Here is a 16,892-nt window from a genome sequence, read left to right on the forward strand (position 1 = left end):
AAAAAAACTAATAAAAAAATAAAATAATAAATTAAATAAATATGATATTTTAAACGAATGAGACCTTAACTTTAAGACTAGGGAATGCTCCCGGAACTGAATGTGTACGGCGTGAACCGAGAATTCCGGGACTGAGTTTGTATCCAAAACTAGTACTGGGAAGCCCTTCCCGCCTTCTCGACACATATCCTGAATATAGAAAAAATATGGGTACTGATTTTTAATATCGGATATCGGGGACATTGTTTGCAAGATTTAACCTGTCCAACTTCCCGAATAGCAAATAATCCGACTTAAAATAAATTTGTAAAAATGTTCAAACATCATCTTGGACGTTTATCCCTATTTGGGATCGGCCTTCCAGGCTTCGTCGTCGGCAAGTTTAAGGCTGATTTGACGATATGGTCTTAGGGTCGTCTTTGTATATGTCCGTACAATCTAATGCGTTTTTCAATAACTTTCTCGTTAAAGGAGTGACTTTAAAGCTGCTTCTGCTTGTAAAAATGTTCAAATTGCTCTCAGTTTATCTAATCTTACGCGCTTCTGTAGTGTCAAAACATTTTTTTCTATATGTTGCCAGCATTGTCAACATAAAAAATAGAATTTGTTGTATTATCTGTGGTACGCATACACACAACGTATTTTTGTTATCTGTGTGCTTGCCCTCTCTTTTTTCCGCGCATTTTTTTTACCATGAGCGGATCGTGTCTTGTTTGTAGAAGTACAAAAAATGAGTAAAAGTGAGCCAGCATTTTAATATATTATTATAGTTCACCAAATAGGAACCCAATTCAACAGTACAGCGGGACCGGACACAACCGACCTCCGTATAGCCCGCGCATCGCCTCCGGCGTCGAGCGAACTCTTTCGTGTGCCATCGGGCGGAAAAATGAATTATTCTTTCAATTTACCGAATAGCTCCCCTGTAGGCTCGGATGAGTGCGGCTCCATTTAACTATCGCGCGATTTTTCATTAGATTGTTTTGGTGTGATTTTATTAGGTAGTACACAAATCTATAGGTAAGAAAGTATTACATACTGTATATTATCTTATGCTTTCTTTTTTAATTCAATATTAATTTAAACTGTATTTTTTTATTTAATGCATGTTAGTTATAAGATGTTATGTTTTGAAAAGATGTGTCCCGCCGAGTTTCTTGCCGGTTCCATATTGGGATACCCTCCTACAATTTAGCAGGGTTTTAAATCTTCTCGGGTCAGATGTGTGGGGTTAGAGCTGGCGTAGCTTTATTTGACGTTCATAAGCGCATTGTAATATGCCTACTTGGAAAATAAACTATCTTTATCTTATCTTAATGCTTCTGGACTGTGTTCTGGTTAAACTTTGAACTTACTAACACTGTGTTCTTGAAACTGTGACTGTGTTCTTCGTATTCTGCTCTCACTCTTACTGAGCGTATATGAGCGAGATGGAAAAGCATACCTCGGAGCGCAGATATGTTTTTTATTTGAATTTTTTGTACGTTGAAAGAGATAAAAAACCGGTTCCATAAGTTTTAGTATTTGTTATTATAGCGGCAACAAAAATACATTATCTGTGAAAATTTCAACTATCTAACTAGCTATCACGGTTCATGAGATACAGCCTGGTGAGAGACAGACAGACGGACGGACAGCGGAGTCTTAGTAATAGGGTCCCGTTTTACCCTTTGGCTACGGAACCCTAAAAAGTTATCAATACGTTTTCTCAAACATTATATTGCCGTTTTTAAAGCAATTTTCATATTTTTAGCTTTTTTGCAAAGATTGCTACCTGCACATTTTTAATAGTGCGTTTTAGACCTATTTTCGTGATTATTTCTATCAAACGAAAGTCGTTTAATCAGGTTTTAAACCAATCAACTCACTAGACAAAGGCCTTAATATTGCTCTCATATTTTTTGGCATCTGTATTATAATCTAAAAAAAAGGCCCACGAATTTTCAAAAACTGCTGGCTGAGCGCGGTGCATCTTAATAGCCCTGCCTCATTTAAAATCCAACCTGAAAACCATCAAACAGGATTTCATTGTTAAAATCATTTAACCGATCTCAAAACCGTGTTCAGAATAACTAAGCACTCAATTTCCCTACGAAACCCTTTGATAAATTGCCACAACAGCCGATTATAAATTCATTCATTCCCTAACAGCCTTTGACTACACAGAATTCTTTGGCCTATTGAATTAATTCTGTACTGAGGCCCTAACGCGAAAAACATAAATCGAAATTTCGTTATCTGTCTCTCTATCGCTCTTACTTATTTGAACGATAGAGAGTCAGATAAAGAAATGTCGACTGTCGGTTTTCGCGGTAGGGCCTCTGTTCTTGTTGATTGTAAATTGAAAACGTATCTGCATTGCAAATATGGCAGCCGTATTCGACTTTCGTAAGTGAATTACTGTAGACATTATACAGAGTCGATTATCGATTTTCGATAGTTATTAAGTAGTCCAACGTTCGGTAATTATCTGGTATTTGGAAAATTTGGCTTTTTAATATTTGTCATTGGTTAAGTTTGATTTTTTTGCAGGCAAATAATGTTAAGTACTGTATTTTGTATTCATAATATTTATGTGTTATCAATTGTGTATTTTGTATATTTCTTAATTATTGTCTCAATAGTACCAAATAGTACTAAGGTGGCAGTTAAGTTGGAATCTCAAAAAATTCTAATTGGCTTTCCTTAATTTTCTGTAAGATGTAACCCATATTTTGCGGTAGTATTTAGTAATTAGATATTTTTTCGTAGTTATTTATGTGTGACGTAATTCTCTTACATCTATGTACTTTTAATTTCGTAAACTAATTTTTTTCACGTCTGCAAGTGGTATTACCATGATTAACAGTACAATTTGACCCTGGGTTAACGGTTTGACCGGTTATTCACGGGTTAGTGGGATGGTGCCAGTGGCCCTTAATGTCCTTAGTTTTCTTTACATTTTCAATATCCTATAGGGAGAGTCCAGGAGACTTGACCAGGTGGGATTGAACCATTGTAACAAAAAGTGTCAAAATTGCATTGCATTAGCATGCACGTGTCATGTCCATATAGACCTATGGTTAGGTGATATTGGAGTGCTGATAAAATAAATAATTTGACTTTAGCACTTTTTTCATGAAATCAAATCTTCCGGAATCGCCCGACTTAAAATAACTCGAATTGACTTAATAAAAATATTAACTAAAACTTTTATTAACTAGCGTTAAAACTTTACACGAATCTCCGGTAAAGTTCCGGCGAAAACAAAACCGAACAAAATCTCCCGCAGGAAGAAAAAGGCAAAGTTGCGCAACTTGTGTTAACTAGTAAATTAATTAAGAGCAAATGTAGTTTGCTAACTATATTAGTGATGATGTGAGAGATTACATCATCCATCAATGCTTTAGGAAAGTTTACGAAAGTGTGTTTTGTGTGTAATAAAAGAACAGCGGATATAAATAAATGAATATTTATTATAGGACATTACGGACGACGATGAAGTCAAATAGGTGAACATACAAAAATGTTTAGCTATAAATTAAAGCCTCGTAATTTGAAGAAAGATGAATGTAACGAATAATAAATGACTGACATTACACACACAAGAAAATTAAGTATGAAAAGGAAAGTTCTTAAATAATCTCCAATAGAAAAAAAATTACTTTACAAAACAGTTTAAAATGTCGTTAAAATCATTGACCAAACCATAGTGCATCTCATGACAGTTACTATTATCCCAAAGACTTAAAGTATGTGTTGTTGAGTTCATCAAATGTCACTTTGTACAAGCTTTTATTTAACTTGCAATGTAACTATGAATGTTTGAATGGGTCAAATCTTGCAAGTCGGATGACAATGCAATATTATGGTACTATCGAGCTGATCTGATGATCACAACAGGAGGTGGCCATAGGAACTCTGTGATAAAACAACGCAACCTAATTGTATTTGAGGTTTTTTCATTGTCTCGATGAGTATCAGTTGCCTGTGGAAAAAAAGGTGCAGTCAACGATAAGAGCTTGTACCAAAAATGACTTGATTTGTTGATGAAAAGACCAAAATCATTTTTTTTATAATCCAAAAGCAGAAAGTTCTTAATTCTTTTTTTTATGCTTGTTGTTCTCAAAACTCTCCAAACCAATTTGAACGTATACTGACATAAATACTGTTAATTATAGTAGGTTAAAGTACGATAATTTACCTTTTAGAAGAAGCTATTACAATTAACTTACAAATACTATATTTTGACTTATTCCAAAACTCCTTTAGGTGTTCGTAATTATCCCGCCTTCCCCTATGCGTATTTTTGTTTATCGCTTTTGGGAAGCAAATTTAGCGCACAGAAATTCTCCCATTTGCTGAAATAAAACCTCTTCCCCATCTACCGTGTAAAACAATTCGTAGCCATTTCCTAGTGAGTAGAGGTATAAATATTATACGCTCGATATTTCTAACGCTTAAAGAGTTCAGGCGACTACTTAAATACACATGAACTCTCAGATTAAAAAAAAAATTGTCTTCCAATCTCATGCTCTGTTCAGGTCTCAAGTTATAATTATTATTATTAGGCAGTGATCTATTGTGATAGCCCTTTAAAGTTCATTCCTAATGCCCGTTGAATCCAGGAAATTCCAGATTCTTTCCGTAATGTTCTGTACCTCATAGGGTTGCAATACGTGCCGCCCTAAGTGGGTACTTTTTTGACATTAGTGGTCCACAGCAACAGAGAATGTGCATTGCAGTCTCCTCTGACTCCTGACAGAACTTGCATGTCGCATCTTGTTCCTTTCCAATTTAAAACACGTGTTTGTTCAACTTACAGTGTCCAGTCAATATTCTGGTCACCACGCAGGTTTTGTGTCTTTTGAGTCCTAGAAGCTCCCTAGTTTTGCTGTTGGACCCTTTGATTAGAGCTTTCGAGTGTTTTTGTCCTTTGACGAACTTCCACCAATCTATTGCTCTTGTTTTTTCTAAGTTGCTAAGCAGAGAATATGCATCCAGGTTTGTGATTCCACAGAACGGTTCTGGGCTGACCAAGGGTGTGTCTGCGCCCTTTCTAGCAAGTTCGTCCACATCTTCGTTGATGTTAATGTCGCAGTGCCCTGGTACCCACGACACGTGTTTCGCCTCTGTACTGACGTGACGGAAATGTTGACGGTCTGATGCTCGACAACTGAATGAGCTGTCTATAATGGTCGGCCATATTTATACCTTCACCAGCCCCCACCCCCTAATATTTCTTATTTTAACTAGTGTGGATTTCCGCAAAGTAACGCCTGATTCTATTAATTATCAGTAAATGTCAAATACCAAGTCATGTATGTAATGTCATGTAATGCAAGTAGCCGTAAATGTCTACACTATTTTGGCCAAAGCGTCGACTGGCAAACGTTAGCCCATCCTATGTGAATGCGCGGCCTTTAGGGACCGTCCAGTGTCGGCGGTGTGGTCGAACTATTACTTATGCACGGAACCATCTAGTCGTCTGATCGAATACAACATAATAAATAATCTTTTCATCACACTTGCTCGTAAACAGTGTTTGTGTATGTCAGCATAGTGAGATGGAATGAGCTATATTAATAATATAGATATGTTCACGGGCCGTGATATTTTTTTTTAAATTTCAGTATGCCCGTGGGCATATTTTTAAATTATGTCACTAATTCATACGAACCAAGGAGACTAATAATTCTGCGGACGGAGTTTCGGTAAAACACAACTAGGATTCCATCATTCACCAATTTCCTAGTATTTACGCGTGACACACAGACATTGACAGTTATCTCTATGCCCTCATCCACCAATTTGCCGTCAGTCGGATCGACATCTCATTTGAGTAAATTGGTGGAAGAAAAATATAAAATATGCGTGGTCAAGTGTTGTAAGAATTATACAGATCGGACGAAAAAAAAGATGGGATAACTTTTCATAGGTAAGTTTATCAATTATCATGTTATCGTACGTAAAATCACGATATTTTCATTTCAATTTCTGCGGAACAGGAGTATGACCAGTAGGTTGAATAGGGTAATTTCCCGAAAGTAGGGTATTTGATGCCCTTCTTATTAAATTGTTATGTATAAGAGATTATTTTGGTAAATGGTTAAATTATGGATTGTGAATTTTAAATTAGGCCGGTATGGTAATTTCCCGAAAATAAGGAGATTAATGATGCTTTTATGACTAATATTTGATAGTAAACCTTTGTTTGTTATGTATATTATTTTTTGTTCAAAATCAGATATCTCTAATATCTTTTAACATTTTTTTTAAACTAACAACTTGATTCAATTTATTTATACAATTAACAATTAATATGAATTAGAGTAAAATGTAAATATAGGAACAATACAAACTTAAAGTAATTAAAAACTAAAAATCTACGTCTAAAGAGGGCCCCTGGGGCATAGTGCCAAAGATACTGGCAGCATTTCCTCGCTGAATCGCAATGCTTATTCGTTGAGCGAGGAAGCTGCCAGGATTAACAATTGATTTCTTCTAATGTTAAATATTATGATTTTATAAATTTAGTGTAGATATTTGTAAATTTAGTCTATAAAATATTTGTTTAAAAAATATTTCAGGATTATTTATATATTTATAAATAATCGATATTTATAAATTTTCGATCATTGTTTATCATGTTTTCCAATCTGCAACATATTTTTTGTTTTAAACTTATAAAGATATGTTTCAAGTTAAATGTATAAATTAAAAAAAAAAACGAACTGAAATCATTTCGATGCTAAATATTATTATTTTAAATAATGTTTGCATTAAGTAATTATGCAACATTACGCATTTTCAAGACCTATTCAATCAGGTACATATTTATTGTCAAACATAAAACAGTGCAATTTTTTTATTTTAAAAATAATTGGAAAATAATTATTTTTCAGGGAGAATATGTTTTACATGGTATCACTCGTCTACATGCACACTTTCAAACCATCCGCCATTCCAGTGTCACAGTCTGTCATAAGTCAAATTACCTCTGATAATATCTTTACTCTATGTTCTTTACTCATATCTTCACAGAGTAGGTATATCTACCGAAGAAACACAACTAAATACAAACATAAATAAATGACACTCTAAAAACAATACCCTTCCTTCTTCACCTGTCGAGTCGGAGGAATTCTTTCTAAAAGCATTCTAAGGGCGCTTTCTATTGATTTAAAGTATGTGACTGCCTTAAATCCTCCTTTCTCCCCTCCCCCCACATTCAAAACATCCATTTTTATTAGAAAACCCTTGACGCTTGCGTCGTATTGTGTCCAAGCGCTTTGGAAGCCTGAATTCGTAGCATTTGTCGTAGCGCTACAGCCCGTAGCTGCGAGCTACGGATTGTCTACGCCGTCGTAGCAGATTGTTTCCGCGTGCAGCTGATTCTCGGGGATTATTCTTTAGTTGTTTACATTCTCTGTAGTTTTGTCTCGTTTTTCATACATAAGAAAAAACAATTTCGTCGTATTTTTTCCGTGAAATTTAATCTAGTTTTTTCAAGGGAATAGCGAAGAGGCAGATTGACGCAGTAAGATATTACATCTGGAGGCCAAATTGAATGTACACTTTGGGCCCGATTCGAAGAATGATTAAGAGATGCTTAAGATCTTGGAAAGAGATTGGAAAGATCGATAACTAAACGATGTGTTACAATTGACGTTTATTTCGATTCTGCTGTGATCTCAATAAGATCTATTTACGATATTTCTAACGTCGAAGTGACATTGGTTGCCCGAATCGTGCTGCTTCTGTCAATTATACGACATACAAACGATATCTAATTGAAAACTTATCTACACCAGAACTTAACGTTATCTTATCTTTTTCGCATTTCATTCTTCGAATAGGGCCGTTTGAGGTACACTTTTTGACACTTACACTGTAGGTACATGTACTGGCGCGAGAGAGAGAAATGGGTGAGTGAAAAAAATGACATCATTCAGATAATTATTTTGATATCAAATTTAAGTTTGAATTGGCCAGAGCACTGGAATTGATATATTTAACTTGTTTTGACATGGCCTTGATTATCGCTAACAGTCGCTATCACAAAATCAAAACTTTAACATATTGTAAAATTTATTTTGACGTTTAATATGCAGATTAACATTTTTTTTATGTAAGTTTATATTTTTATAATAATTGAATTGTGTTGTTGTATAATTGTATGATGTATATTTTAATACATTGTGTATAGTTAGTATAGCCGGTCATACAAGTTTGTCAGTAGAAAAAGTGGCGAATTTTAAATTTTCTATTGGACGATAACCCTACACTTTTTAAATTTGTCGTTTTTTTTCTACAGACAGAAATGGCTTCAAAAACCATATAATAATTATTGTTTGCATGCCAGTATTGTTTGCGAGATACGAGTATGAGCTAACCTATACTTGTTGTAAATTGTTTTAATATTAACCATGTCTCTTGCAAATAAATTCATTTATTTAATTTCATTCATTCTAATTCATTCAATCAATTTTATTCATTCATTATCATTCACTAATTCAATTTCATTTATTCATTCAATTTCATTCATACATTCAATTTCATTCATTCATCCAATTCCATACATTCATTCAATTTCATTCATTTATTCATTCTTATTAAACAATTTTATGGCTTAGATAGCCGCCATAGTTTTAAATAGCATCAAGGCCATCTGGCCAAAAATCGATTGCCTTAGATTATAGATATCTATATATAATCTAAGGCAAGAGATTTTTAGTACTCATAACAATAACACCATTCACAAAGACATTTTTACCGAACATAAAAATATCCTAAAGGGTAATTTTTCATGTCGCAATAAAACCGTAACTCTGTCTACATGGCTTTATGACTTAGCGAAAATGTGACATAAAACAAAAGTAACGAATAACAGGGCAGTAAAATGGTGACACAGATGATAAAAGTTAACAGAGTAACAGAGTCACACATCAGATAACAATTATGACCTAAACTGAAATAGATGTCATAAACAAAAGGAAAGTGACCAAAGCCTCCAGTATCTAGGACTTGACTTGCTTAGGCATCTTTTATACTAAAGAACATCCGTCATTCTTTAATATAACAAAAACTCTCCATAACACAGTAAAGTACCCAGTTCTTGAAATTTGTTGTAAATTGTATGGATTGTGTTAGAAGTTGTTCCTAAGTGGCACTATGCTTACAGAAGAAGGTATCTTATATTTCAGCATATAATAATTTCTTCCAAGCAGATAGTACACACTACATTGACCATAAGGTCACTTGTATTGTATGCCGATTATTAGGCTGATCTTGAAGTACGTTATCACTACGAATAGTAATTACGTATTACGGCCCGATTCCAACTTAAATATAGTTACGTCAAAAATTTCCGTTTCCGAAAGTGACGTTTTTGTTTGAAGAAACGTCAGTTTTGACACTGACATATCCAATCCATATCGTATCTTTTGCCAATTTTTGCCGTATCTTAAAGTTAGAATCGGGCGGTTAGTACCATCATGTAACACAGCGACAGCGTATATTTAAGTTAGCTGTCATTACAGTGTTAGTTGCGGAAAGTTTCTGAAAAGTTCTCGGAAATTTCAAGGAAAACCTCCTGTGCTTACAAAGGAAACTTTGATTTAGGAAATTGATGGTTTTGATTGCTATACTTCCGATTTTTTTGCAAATTTCCTCCGACAGCACATCAGCAGCTGTTATTGTAATAATGTTTTTGCTAAAATGTCTTTGCAAAAGTGTGCACGGTTGTTACTCTGGTTAATCTAGTCATCTGTGTAAGTGCTTGGTAAATTACCAATTTACTTTTGCCGTTTGAAAAATATGGAACAGATAGTTAGGAGCATAAAAATGAACTTGAATGATAGGACTGCTAAAGTTATATGAAGTTGTAAGTTGGTAAATACAGGCATTAGCAAAGTAATAATTTTGTATTTAATTTTAATATTGAATTTTAATCTGGCTCCAGGCAACAGGTGGTCTTTCGTTGTAAGAAAACTCTTATATAAAAGCCTTACTCTAAATTAATTTATTGAAGCACTGAAAACACTACCTTTTTAGAATACCCAGATTAAATTTTCAGTCTTAACCTTTTATGAATAAATACGCATTTCGTATGCATGCAACTCGAAAATATACAATTTGTTTGTGTGAAAATTAACGGGACCTATATTAATAGGTATTCTATTGGCCTGACTCGAACTAAAAGTACGTCAAATATAAGATCTATATAGCTATAGCCTTATATCTGACGTATCATGAAGTTCGAATCGGTGTCAAAAGTGACGTTTTTGTTTGAAGCTTTTGGCTAGTCAGCTCATATCACGGTGCACGCGCACTTGTATATGAGCTGACGTAGCTAACTGTTCCTATACTCTATTGCACGCGTGACAATAAAGTTGGCCAGCTGCGTTGAACATGTCCACTCTTTCCATAACTGGCGTTTCTGGTAGTCAGTTAGCTAATAATTATGTCTACAAGACTTGTAATTACTATAAAAAAACATCCAATGAGAAAAGGACACGAAAGAATCGACCACTTACCTACTTAACTGATTAAACGGGGCCCATACTAATTGGCATGTTTTCTTTCCCGGCGGCCATTTGCAATTCAAATATGGCGTCGGATGAAGCGTCTTGTCCAAACTTGTCACGGTGAATTCATGAGGCTGTGTTTTACATTCCTTTTGGTGCGCGAGAGCGGGAAAATTAGAAGTGGTGTGTGAACTTTAAGGCGTAGGTTCGTGTTTTTCTCTCACTCTCACTGAACGGGAGTGTGAGCGAGATGGATGAGCGTGGTCGGGACCGCGGATATATGTTTTTGAATTTTAATGTGTTGTTAGTTTTAACAAATAAAAAAGTAATCGCTGGGTTCACTAAAAAATCAAATTGCACATTTTTATATAGAAGTAAGTTTCATATTTTTAGCTTTTGTGCATAAATTGTTACAATTTTTTTTAAATGCGTTTTATACTTACGTTCGTGATTTTTTGTATTGAACGAAAGCAAAAATCAGGATTCGAATTTGATCACTTTTTGGCAACCGTATTGTAATCTGGATATTGAAGGATGCCACCTGTGAAAGTGGGGTTCTCGAATAATTTGCCAAAAACATAACAAATACGTAAACAATGTATCAATCCAAGAAATAAAAGGCTTTTTATTTTAATTTTATTGTAATCTAAAAAAACTTTACGATTTTTCAATAATTTTAAAATTGATATTATCTTATTTACCAAATTATTATAGGCTGTTATATTTATTTTACCTATATAAATGTTGCTATGTATTTTCCTGTCACTTTAATGGTGTCACTGTAAATATTGTATTTACTTGAGAAGGAGTCTATGAGTTTTAAGTAAAGTTGAAATATGTTTAATTTAGAAGTCATACTACAATTCATCTCGCGTATGAAGTAAAATTAAATGAAAAATTTACCTTCTGCCTTTTGGCCCGTGGCAGAATGTTCGCAATATTGTACTATAAGATTTTCTTTTGTGATTATCATTAAAGAACCGCCTTTTCAAATAGCATAATAAAAAATAACAACCCATGATACTTGTCGTTATCTCCAGTAAGTGTGAAATAGCTTTTACACTTACTGGGGATTGCCTAGCTGCAATGTCATTGTGACACATGTAGCCAAAACTGGGTTACTGGGTTATCTGAGCCCTCGATTCTCTCGCGCTACGCAGTCAATCGAAATAACACTTCTGTAATCCGGGTTCATTCCAGATTGGGTCAATTTGGAAGGGACTTACAGAAACAATTGGTTAGTTCAATCAAAAGATCTGAAACAGTTCTACAGCGGAATTTCAATTTGGAAATTATGATTCTTAGTTCATGAAAATTGGAAAATTCAATGTGAGTATTGTTAGCTTATTTCTTAGCCTGTTAAAACTATCTAACTGCTGGGCAAAGAAATCTTCCCTTGGTCTCAACAACTCCCGTTATTTTGAGTTTTTCCGGCCAGTTACTGATGAAGGTGTCTAAGTCCTGCCATCTCCGTCTGGGCCTGCCACGTTCGCGCTTAACTTGCGGCATCAACTGGATGGCTATACTGGCCCACCTATCCGGATGCATGCGGCATAAGTGACCCGCCCAGTCTCATTTCAGCATGGCGGTGTTCTCCCTTACGTCAGCTATGCGTGTTTTAGAGATCATGTTTTAATAATATTAAATTTGGAATAGGCATGAGGACATGAAAATACATTATTCAAATTGTAAGCCCGTACGATAAAAATTAACGAGAGTCATCATCATCCTCCTAGCGTTTGTCCCGTAGTGTGACGGGGTCCGCTTTCCTACTTTTCTCCTTCCACTTCGCTCTATCCTGGACAGGCGTTTAAATCTTTGGCGATGACATTGCACCAACGCTAAAGAGAAATTAAAGAGAGTAGTTTTACGAATACATTTCTTAGAAAATAACTACCCAGAAAAACTTTTCTACGCAAATAAAATATAGTTGGAAATTCCGACTCATGCCACTGTGACCGGATAGCCGATCGGTCTAGCTAGGCATCTGTCGCGAAAACGGAGAACGCTGGTTCGATTCCAGCTCTGAACTTTCTTCTGTACCAGCTTTTTCCTTCGTTAATGACATTTATTTCGGCTTATAGTTTCAAAAGTAGAACAGTGTTTCTATTTGAATTAAAACAAATTAAATTATTTTCATGGGAAGTACTTTAATTTGTTCTTAAGAGTCAGGTTACTTGTTCGAGAAAAAAAATACATTGTCTTATGAATGAATTTATAAAAAATCGTGTCATTCACAAAGACGCGTGCCTTGACTTGTATTGTTATGATATTAAAGGTTAGATTTGACAAATCTGCGCGTCATCGTGGATGACACGAACTATAATACACATGTAGTTTACGATTTACAATATTACAATATCTCTACAATCGAAAGTCGGAGCAAGAAATTCGTACAGTTATTTAGATACTTTATGATTCATCTACGAGTATACTGTGAGCCGTGGGAATTACAGCTTAGCAATCTTGACTAAATCCGAAGAAAAACGTTTAAAACCTGTTCTTAAGTTTTGCACTTAACAACCTGGATAGGTAGGTAGGTAGATACTCCATTCTTGTAGTTTTGGTAAAATTGAATTGAATTTGAATAATATTCAAAGTAAAAACGTTTTTCGATCTAAATAGGTATATAAAACAATTCTGAAATGTTCTGGACCTCTAAGAAAGGTTTTTTTTGTAATTCAATCCCTAAGACACGAAAAACTGGGTTGAAATTGAGTGTGATTTTCTGAGGTGTGTTTAATTTGACGACGAGTGTATGAAAACTATAAAGGGGATAATTTAGGGAGCTTATGGAGGTAACGGCACCACTTTCTAGCCAGGCCACATCGGGGTTCTTGAAGCCTGAACACCATTGCAAGGATCAGAAGTCAAACTGCGGTTTAATAATTATGTATAGAATTGTATACGATCATACGACACAGTTCTTGACAGGTCTAGAATGAAATAATGAATATTGATTTCACAAAAGGTTCAGCCACGAGTTTGGGTCGTTTTATACCAAAGTGAACCGTTTAATAAAGTTCCAAGCCAACGATTACCGGGATCTCTCTCTATTAAATTTAGAAACTTAAATTGAAGGTGAATTAGACTGACGTCTACTGTGTTTCAGCAGTTGGAAGAGGTTTTTTGAGAAATAACAATACCTTGTATAGGTATTATTAATAATGAAAGTAACTACATCTCTCTGTCTGTCTGAAATCATAATTCCACGCAAAAGAAGTCCCGGGCAAGAACAAAATAGAGTTATAAGCCTAATCAATATCTTTAAAATTTTATATTGTTAATATCAGATTTAATATGTTGGTATATAATTACTTACATACAGTATACTTACGTATTATGTACATACATACAAAATTTATACGTTAAATAAACTGGAAGATAAACCAAGTTCAAGTCAGAAAACAAAGTCCTTTTAAAAAAACCTTAATCACTCTAGTTTGTCTTAATGGCCTAAAATTGTTTTCGAGAGTAGTTTAGTTTGTAAAGACCTTAAATGAGGATTACCCTCCTAAGAACACTTAGGCGTGTGAAGAGCCGTCCCTAAATACCCTTAATGTCAATTTGCTGACCTATATGCAAACTCTCAATACTTGTGGGTAACTAAGTTTTGATCGTGACAGTACTTTTAAAACTTGAGATTTAGTTCAATATCCTTTTAAAAATATCTTCTTTCAAAGTTTTGCTGCTTATGTCACTTTTTATCAGTGACATATATATATATATATCTAAGGACAAGCCTCACGGACAATAAAAATGGGGCATGTGCAGTCTAACGCCGCAACGCGATTGGTTAATGAGTTCGTACCACGCGCGCGATTGGTCGCAACTAGTTCCGTTAGACTGCACGATTGGCTCGAATTCGATAGTGACACCACTGAACTAGCGCTATTCTTAGTGCCCGTAAGGTCCGTCCTTAGATATATACGTCAATGCTTTTTTAATACAGTTGCTCAAAAAGTGCTACATTACGTAGCTGTTTAGCGTGCGGAAAGTTGTATTTCGCGAACTAATGCTTTTTACTTTTCCACTTGTTCCAATTCATGACTACTTATTGATGAGTGTTAATGTTAGTTTCCTTTAAAATTCGTAATCAACATAAAAACCTACTGTTGATGTAAAAATAATAAATATAAGCATATTTCATATTTTATTACTTACCTCTTCATCATTATAATACGTTTATTTTTTAATATTCAATATTGAAAAACCGTTCTTAATAAGTTGTCTGAATGGAACGGATCGGACAATTGTTTCTGTCTTATAGAACAGGCATAAAAAAGTACTTGTTGTTTTTCTTATTTTTTCGTAACTGTATTAAACAACGTCGTTCGACACACGTGCAGAAATGTCTAGCATCGAAATGTACTATTATAGAAGTTTTCACATGGTCGATGTGCCATCTTTCACTCGGCTTTTACTCAAAAAATCAATGTTTCCGCATGCTCATCTCATGCATGCATAAATAAATATTATAGGACATTCTTACACAAATTGACTAAGCCTCACATTAAGCTCAAGAAGGCTTATGTTGTGGGACTGAGACAACGATATATATAATTAATATACAAATATTTATATACATAAAAACACCTATGATTCAGGAACAAATAACTATGGTATAAAACCAAATAAATACCGGGATTCGAACCCAGGACCATCGGTTTCATAGGGCACCCACGAGGCCAGACTGGTCGTCAAAAATGTTTGTTCATTTATTAATAATTACTACTATGTCTCTCTCCTGGTGCGCTGGAAGCGCTGGTGGCCTAGCGGTAAGAGCGTGCGACTTGCAATCCGGAGGTCGCGGGTTCAAACCCCGGCTCGTACCAATGAGTTTTTCGGAACTTATGTACGAAATATCATTTGATATTTACCAGTCGCTTTTCGGTGAAGGAAAACATCGTGAGGAAACCGGACTAATCCCAACAAGGCCTAGTTTATCCTCTGGGTTGGAAGGTCTGATGGCAGTCGCTTTCGTAAAAACTAGTGCCTACGCCAAATCTTGGGATTAGTTGTCAAGCGGACCCCAGGCTCCCATGAGCCGTGGCAAATGCCGGGACAACGCGAGGAAGAAGAAGAAGACTATGTCTCTCTCCTAGCTTCCGCTTGTACTATGTCTGCGCTTTTTCCCAAACGTAACTTTACATAGTCTTCTAAGCGAAAAATGTCATTTACCCAGTCCCTATTCACATCAGTCAGATTAATGTTCATTTTTAGACATATTTCGCATGGAACTTTCCTAGCTGACGGGAGTTATTTTTTCACGAGTGACATCCCTTGATGGGGCCCTATTAAAACTTCCTGGGTCTTCCTTATTGAGTCGCATGCGAAATTTAGAAGTATTTTATTTTGTTGCCCGAGTCCGTTGAAATTCGAATTTTAAATGATATATTTTGGGATATTTAAAAGCGATGTCAGTGTTTAGATTGTTTTAAAGTTGTTTTTAACAAATAATAAACTAGTGGTATTGTGAGCTGTTCGCCTCGCGATAAGATTCATAAGCTTAAAAAAGATAAAAACGACAAATACTTTCTTCGTTGAGTCATTATTATAGTGTACTAATGGAATGGCACTTAAGCCCTTTATGCCATTTTGAACATTTTCCAAAAAACGAAACAACAGAAAAATTCTATGTAACTACTGAACCTGCTCACAAAATTTTACGAGAATCGGTTGATAATTGCGACCTATACCCCTAGTGTTAATTTATTCTATAGCGAAACGTGACGTACGCGTTTGCGTTAAGTCTCATTTTGTATGGGATTTTGAGTTTCCATACCGTCCCGCTTGGCGCGCTGTTTCTAATTCCCATACAAAATGAGAATTAATGCAAACGCGTACGTCACGTCACGTTATCGAATAAATTTACACTAGGGGTTCTGTAGAGGAGAAAATCCGGACATACGAAAGCGTATTTCCCGAGTCAAAATGGACACCTTCGACGACCTGTCTGGCCTAGTGGGTAGTATTATTTTGATATTTTGTTCCTGAGTCACGGGTGTTTTATATGTATTCAAGTATTTATAAAGATTTATATATTTATTTATTTAAACTTTATTGCACACATAAAGAAAAATGTACAAATGGCGAACTTAATACCAAAAGACATTCTCTACCAGTTAACCATTGGGTCAAACAGAGACATTTGTGTATGTTGGTGCAGGAAAAAATAATAACAAATAATAAGGAAAAAAATAAACGTGAAGTCAAATAATATTAAAAATATATAAATAGTTAAATAATACTACTGTGGAGTTTATGGTCACCACACTACTTATATATAACGTATAAAATATAGACTAATACATATAATTATGTACATATACATGATGGTGAAGCTTATTTAAGTTCTTCTGACAGAAGATGCTTGCGAAGTAG

This window comes from Cydia pomonella, chromosome 15, assembly GCF_033807575.1.
Source record: "Cydia pomonella isolate Wapato2018A chromosome 15, ilCydPomo1, whole genome shotgun sequence".
Taxonomy (NCBI): Eukaryota; Metazoa; Arthropoda; class Insecta; order Lepidoptera; family Tortricidae; genus Cydia; species Cydia pomonella.